The sequence below is a fragment of the Aplidium turbinatum genome, chromosome 18, assembly GCF_918807975.1.
Source record: "Aplidium turbinatum chromosome 18, kaAplTurb1.1, whole genome shotgun sequence".
NCBI classification, from domain to species: domain Eukaryota; kingdom Metazoa; phylum Chordata; class Ascidiacea; order Aplousobranchia; family Polyclinidae; genus Aplidium; species Aplidium turbinatum.
Genome location: NC_137489.1, coordinates 8793515 through 8801006, shown reverse-complemented (window position 1 = coordinate 8801006; position 7492 = coordinate 8793515).

Here is a 7492-nt window from a genome sequence, read left to right as displayed (position 1 = left end):
CCCCGTGAAATGACCTTTGCGACCCCCAGGTTGAGAAACGCTGCTTTACACACAGGGGCACCGGAACGATTTTTGACTGGGGGTGCAAGATTACGAAAAAAGGGCACTTTTGTTCACTAAAAGGCCAATTTTTTTTCAAGTTTTAAGATAAGATATAGCGACAATGCTAATCTATCAGCTCACTATGTATTGAGTAGGCTAATGATAGCCTACGAGTGTCCGGTGTAGGCTACAAAGAAGGGCATCATGCTATGTTATAATGATGTAACCTACTGTCAAGCTTCAAAGCAGCCTGCGGCCATGGCCGCTAAGTAGTGCTTGAATGACCGCCGGTGCTACCTCCTCGGTCGGCCAAGTTTGGCCGCCGGTTTTTTTTAGCCAATTATTTAATTTCGCAATAGAATGATCGTGGATTAACTGTCGAAAATATGTAGTATCAAAGAGTTACGCAAAATTAGGTCAGCGCGTCATAATCGCCACTGTTGCACTAGTGCGGGAATATTTGTTATTGATGGAATATATCCATCTGCGGTCACCAGCGTTGTAAGTCTTGATTGTAATTCCAGACGCTTATTTTAACACAGTCTTAATCCGAAGTGCTAATTTAGCCTACATCGGCTGGCAATAATTGTCGTTTTTATGTCGATTCAATGTTGTCGGACATTAAAAAGGAGAACTAGATTAGTTAAGAAGGAGAACTAGGTTAGTTGACATCCGAGTGGAAACATTTTTTGATCATATTTTGCAAAAATTATGCTTCTTTTAGTAATGTCCTTCAGATCATTGAAATACTTATTTTATTACCTTGCCGTCATCGTCAACACATGTTGAACGTTGCTTTTCGTTGCTAAACTGAATTCTAGGGGAGTGGCGAACTTCTTTATAATCAGCCACATTGGAGACACTCGTGCCAGTGTCGTTAGATGGTCCCGCAGTACTGGATTACAATCCCGATAAAGCAGTTATTACGTGGTGCAACGATTCAATTTTAGGACGTCGCCCAGGCCCAGACTTCAACAACGCTAAGTGATCATTTTTGCATTGTTTCAAGTTTAATTCTATTTACTTGTGCTATCGTTATTTTTATTTTGTATTTTGGCCTCCAAGCACGCAGATTTGGCCGCCGAGAAGGTGCTCCCGATAGGCCACGATGGCTTTCGGAAAAAAAAAGAGTTTTAAGACCTCTTAACTGTGTTGCAAAATTTTGTGCCGTATAGGCTATATTATTTTAAGGCAAAAATGAAAGATTATAATTAGGCTAAAAGCGAATAGCAGAAATTGTTATATTGCAATATGTGCAGTAGCTTACATGAATTTAAAAGGGCGCCATTGCCCCCCTGTCCCTCCATCTGCAGAAAAATTGAGGGCAAGGGAAGCATCTGCCCCCCTGCCCCCCCGCTTCCGGCGCCCCTGTTTACACATTATTGCTATTGAGATCACGTCCTTGCAATGGGAAACATGTAAAAGCTACATTAACTGACAAACCTCGCGTAGAAACGCCATCCATTGCACAATTGTTGTATGACCAACTTTCGTGTACTCCTGAATTCCTCTTTGCGGTAAAGCGTCTTTTGCCCAATGAAAAATTAATTTGATTCCCGTTTTGAGATCTAAATGAGATTTTTCGAAGAAGGAGCCTTTCCGAAGTGATGTTGTTGTTCTGCAGGTCTACACGAAACATATGTAGGAACGGCTGATGAAATTGTTACAATTTCAAATGCTTGCTGAAACATTCGCCATAAAAATGTGATATCACAACTTGTTGCAGGATCAAGGCGAGATGTAAAAAGGCTGCAGCCACAGGCCCACAGAAATAAGTCCATTGATCTCAATTCACATTAAGTAAGTTACGTGATCTGGAGCTGAAACAATTTCATGACCTACTCAGTATCAGGCCAAAGGGGAGCTTAGTCACGCGTCCACCCTAAAGCAGTGCAATTTGTTTTATATTTTTGTCAAGTTGTCTCCTCCTTTTACTCGTTCAATCACATGATAGCCTATCAAGCTTGGATATCGATGCATATTTAAAGTTAGTAGAAGAGTTGCGCTGGTAACGGAACTTGGTCAATGCAGTTTTCCTAAACAAAAGTATGCCTCTTACCACTACATTTAATCACTCAAGTAGGCTACTGTCTGAAGTTAAATACCCCATCCCAGAGGAAGTACAAGGCTGAGGTAAAGTACGCTTTGCATGCAAATGATGACCGCCAATAAACAAAACTTTATTGATGTAATCTATTGAATATCGAGCTTCTGCAGCAGCATTCATTTGAAACAGCCGAAAAATCGTTTAGACCGAAAATATAATTTATATTGGTTTCGTTTCGAAATAAAACATCTTTTAGAAGGATTTCGTTTCGTTTCGAACAGCTCAACTAATTTTTTCCATTTTTTAAATCAATTGAACATGCGCTACCTGTTCTTTGCATCGCCAAAGTTTCCCATCCACCAGGCTTGTCTTTACTCCTTCCGCCATATCGCTTCCACACTTACCACAAGTACGTCGTGTCGAAAGTAACCCATGCTGCCTCAACCAACCAATTGCACTGGTAGTGCTTAAAAACACTCCACTTTCGTGCATTTCGTCATACGTAATATTACTAAAATTGGGAAAAGCCATGATCGCGCCGTCCAACAAGTAACACAAGTGAATTAGAGTCTCGAACTTTAGTATTTAAAGTTTCAAAAATTTTTTGTAGGTTGTGATATCATATTAGGAAGAGAGCTGCATGATGTCTTTGAAGTGACATGAAAAGAAAAACTGTTGATATCAACAGAAAGATTAATCAAGCTGTTTACCTTGTTCGATCTTTAACAACGATCATGCTGCTAAAAGCGAAACTCAATCTATTGCAAGTTGCTTTACCATCAAAATGTGTTTTTAAAATTAGATGTTCTCTCAATTTCCCCACACAAAAAAGCAAACCTAGAATTGGTCCTACAACGAGCATTGAAATGCATTGGGCAAAAGCTTCGTTGGGGGGCTGTCTTCGAACAACGATTGCGCGCATATTAAATAAGATATAACAATGAAAGTTAGCACTTCAATCAACAGTAACATGTTCTTTTAATTGGATTTAATTTAGATTGTTTATCATTTAAAATGAAGTTTTGGTGATGGTTTGAATTTGGTCAAGTTTAGGTGGCCACCAGATGGAGCTAGTAGTATTTTGGGACTTGGTATTAATTTAGTTGGTTAGATCTATGCTTGTGCTTTTTAACGATAGCAAATCTGTTGAAATTGAGCAAAAAATGAATAAATGGGAGACAATTAATTATCGTGAACATGCAGGGCGTGAACTGGAAGAGGATCGATTCGCTATTGAAATGCATTGGGCAAAAGCTTCGTTGGGGGGCTGTCTTCGAACAACGATTGCGCGCATATTGAATAAGATACAAAAATGAAAGTTAGCACTTCAATAAACAGTAACATGTTCTTTTAAATGGCTGTCGTTTAATGTTCTTATCCTTCCAAATAAACTTTTGATAATGGTTTGAATTTGGTCAAGTTTAGGTGGCCACCAGATGGAGCTAGTAGTATTTTGGGACTTGGTATTAATTTAGTTGGTTAGATCTATGCTTGTGCTTTTTAACGATAGCAAATCTGTTGAAATTGAGCAAAAAATGAATAAATGGGAGACAATTAATTATCGTGAACATGCAGGGCGTGAACTGGAAGACGATCGATTCGCCATTGAAATGCATTGGGCAAAAGCTTCGTTGGGGGGCTGTCTTCGAACAACGATTGCGCGCATATTGATAAAGATACAAAAATGAAAGTTAGCACTTCAATAAACAGTAACATGTTCTTTTAATTGGATTTAATTTAGATTGTTTATCATTTAAAATGAAGTTTTGGTGATGGTTTGCATGTGGTCAAGTTTAGGTGGCCACTAGATGGAGCTATTAGCATTTTGGGACTTGGTATTAACTTAGTTGGTTAGATCTATGCTTGTGCTTTTCAACGATAGCAAATCTGTTGAAATTGAGCAAGAAATGAATGAATGGGAGACAATTAATTATCGTGAACATGCAGGGCTTGAACTGGAAGACGATCGATTCGCTATTGATCACGCAGGGCGTGAACTGGAAGACGATCGATTCGCCATTGAAATGCATTGGGCAAAAGCTTCGTTGGGGGGCTGTCTTCGAACAACGATTGCGCGCATATTGAATAAGATACAAAAATGAAAGTTAGCTCTTCAATAAACAGTAACATGTTCTTTTAATTGGATTTAATTTAGATTGTTTATCATTTAAAGTGAAGTTTTGGTGATGGTTTGCATGTGGTCAAGTTTAGGTGGCCACTAGATGGAGCTATTAGTATTTTGGGACTTGGTATTAACTTAGTTGGTTAGATCTATGCTTGTGCTTTTCAACGATAGCAAATCTGTTGAAATTGAGCAAGAAATGAATGAATGGGAGACAATTAATTATCGTGAACATGCAGGGCTTGAACTGGAAGACGATCGATTCGCTATTGATCACGCAGGGCGTGAACTGGAAGACGAACGATTCGCCATTGAAATGCATTGGGCAAAAGCTTCGTTGGGGGACTGTCTTCGAACAACGATTGCTCATATATTAATTAAGGTATAAAAATGAAAGTTAGCACTTCAATAAACAGTAACATGTTCTTTTAATTGGTTGTCGTTTAATGTTTTTATCATTGCAAATAAACTTTTGATAATGGTTTGATTTTGGTCAAGTTTAGGTGGCCACCAGATGGAGCTAGTAGTATTTTGGGACTTGGTTATAACTTAGTTGGTTAGATCCCTGCTTGTGCTTTTCAACGATAGCAAATCTGTTGAAATTGAGCAAGAAATGAATAAATGGGAGACAATTAATTATCGTAAACATGCAGGGCGTGAACTGGAAGACGATCGATTCACCATTGATCACGCAGGGCGTGAACTGGAAGAGGATCGATTCGCCATTGAAATGCATTGGGCAAAAGCTTCGTTGGGGGGCTGTCTTCGAACAACGATTGCTCATATATTAAATAAGGTATAAAAATGAAAGTTATCACTTCAATAAACAGTAACAAGTTCTTTTAATTGGTTGTCGTTTAATGTTTTTATCATTGCAAATAAACTTTTGATAATGGTTTGAGTTTGGTCAAGTTTAGGTGGCCACCAGATGGAGCTAGTAGTATTTTGGGACTTGGTATTAATTTAGTTGGTTAGATCTATGCTTGTGCTTTTTAACGATAGCAAATCTGTTAAAATTGAGCAAGAAATGAATAAATGGGAGACAATTAATTATCGTGATCATGCAGGGCGTGAATTGGAAGACGATCGATTCGCCATTGAAATGCATTGGGCAAAAGCTTCGTTAGGGGGCTGTCTTCGAACAACGATTGCGCGCATATTGAATAAGATATAACAATGAAAGTTAGCACTTCAATAAACAGTAACATGTTCTTTTAATTAGATTTGATTTAGATTGTTTATCATTTAAAATGAAGTTTTGGTGATGGTTTGAATTTGGTCAAGTTTAGGTGGCCACCAGATGGAGCTAGTAGTATTTTGGGACTTGGTATTAATTTAGTTGGTTAGATCTATGCTTGTGCTTTTCAACGATACTAAATCTGTTGAAATTGAGCAAGAAATGAATAAATGGGAGACAATTAATTATCGTGAACATGCAGGGCGTGAACTGGAAGACGATCGATTCGCCATTGAAATGCATAGGGCAAAAGCTTCGTTGGGGGGCTGTCTTCGAACAACGATTGCGCGCATATTCAATAAGATATAACAATGAAAGTTAGCACTTCAATAAACAGTAACATGTTCTTTTAATTAGATTTGATTTAGATTGTTTATCATTTAAAATGAAGTTTTGGTGATGGTTTGAATTTGGTCAAGTTTAGGTGGCCACCAGATAGAGCTAGTAGTATTTTAGGACTTGGTATTAATTTAGTTGGTTAGATCTATGCTTGTGCTTTCCAACAATAGCAAATTTGTTGAAATTGAACAAGAAATGAATGAATGGGAGACAATTTCCTTCTGGTGTATTTCGTTCCATTTCCACCCCGCACTTCCTCCTTCATAATAGTCCATTCCAATGTGTGACGTCATCATTTTGTCTGGTTGACCAACAGGGCGTCTTGTGGAAGAGCACCCAAATTAGAATCAGCCACCAGCTACAGCCCACTGTGCTGCATAGGTGGAAACTCGCAGCGGCAGTCCAGTAATCGAATCGTCTTGGGGTTGTTATGGCAAAATTTAACTAGCTCAAAGACATAAAATATGATAACTACTCAATGACAGAACACTCAGTTGAGTCTTCACTTACCAGTAGCTTAGTTTGTTTTTATTTCTGACCATCACAACAAAAAATATATGCCGAATATAGCAGAGGTCTTGAAGAATATAGAAGCGATAAAATGCAACTGTTTGATGACAAGACTATCAGTTTAAAATATAGCATGGTCATTATACTTTAAATCAGATCAAGTCATACCGTACTGTCTCGGTTAAGTTCCTTTATGCTTAATTGCTTACAGCAGCTTAGATAGATAAATCAAGTAATAACGCAACATAAATATTATCTAAATTGTTGCTACACTACAGAAGTTCAGTTTGTTTTGTTGGCGAAAAAGAAAGAAAAAAACAACAATATACGGTACAAAAACACAAATAATTTACACAAGGATGGCAGCAAAAGGTCACCAAAGTCAGCTGCCACCCAAACATTTAAACAAAAGACCCAAAATTAGGAACATCAACACATACCGTATAGCACAATACCAGCACTTTACATAATACCTTAGCAGTGGAATAACACCTTGGGGCAACATAAAAAAAAACTGTGCAGAGAAATAAGCAGATGATATGTTTTAGGAGTGATCATTGCACAAATTCTTTAATAAACATTTATATTTAAATTTAACTTAAGACTTTTCTTGTATTTCTTTTGGTATTTGATTCCATAGTTTCACTCCATTAAAACATAGCATCTCCTTACCAGAGTTTGATGTTGCAGAAGGCAAATATAAATCATTCTTTTTGTTTTGACGGGTTTTATGATGGTGAATTTTGTTTACAAAAATAAAGCAGCCAGCAAAGGCCCGGGCAGCATTTTGTGCACATATTTGTACATAAATTTTGCAGTCTCTAATTTAATAGTATTGCCAATTCTGAGCACATTAAATTGGTGATAAAGAACAGTTGTATTTGTTGACCTCGGCAAAAATAAGAATAGAAGACAAGCATTAAGTCTACTGTACTGTTGAACATTAAACCATAAACTGTTCGAAAAAAGGGAAAATAATTGAAGTCACTTGTGTTGACATCATCATCATAATCCATCGTCGGTTTGTTCCCCACTAGTGGGGGTGGCCGATTGTTTCCGCGCAGCAATTGTTTTTATCCCTTTTCTCCATTTCACCCTGTCCCTTGCAACCTCCTCCTTCAGTCCAACTTTTTTAAATTCATCCTTCACTTGTTGTTTCCACGTTCTTCTTGGACGACCGCATTTCCTCTTCCCA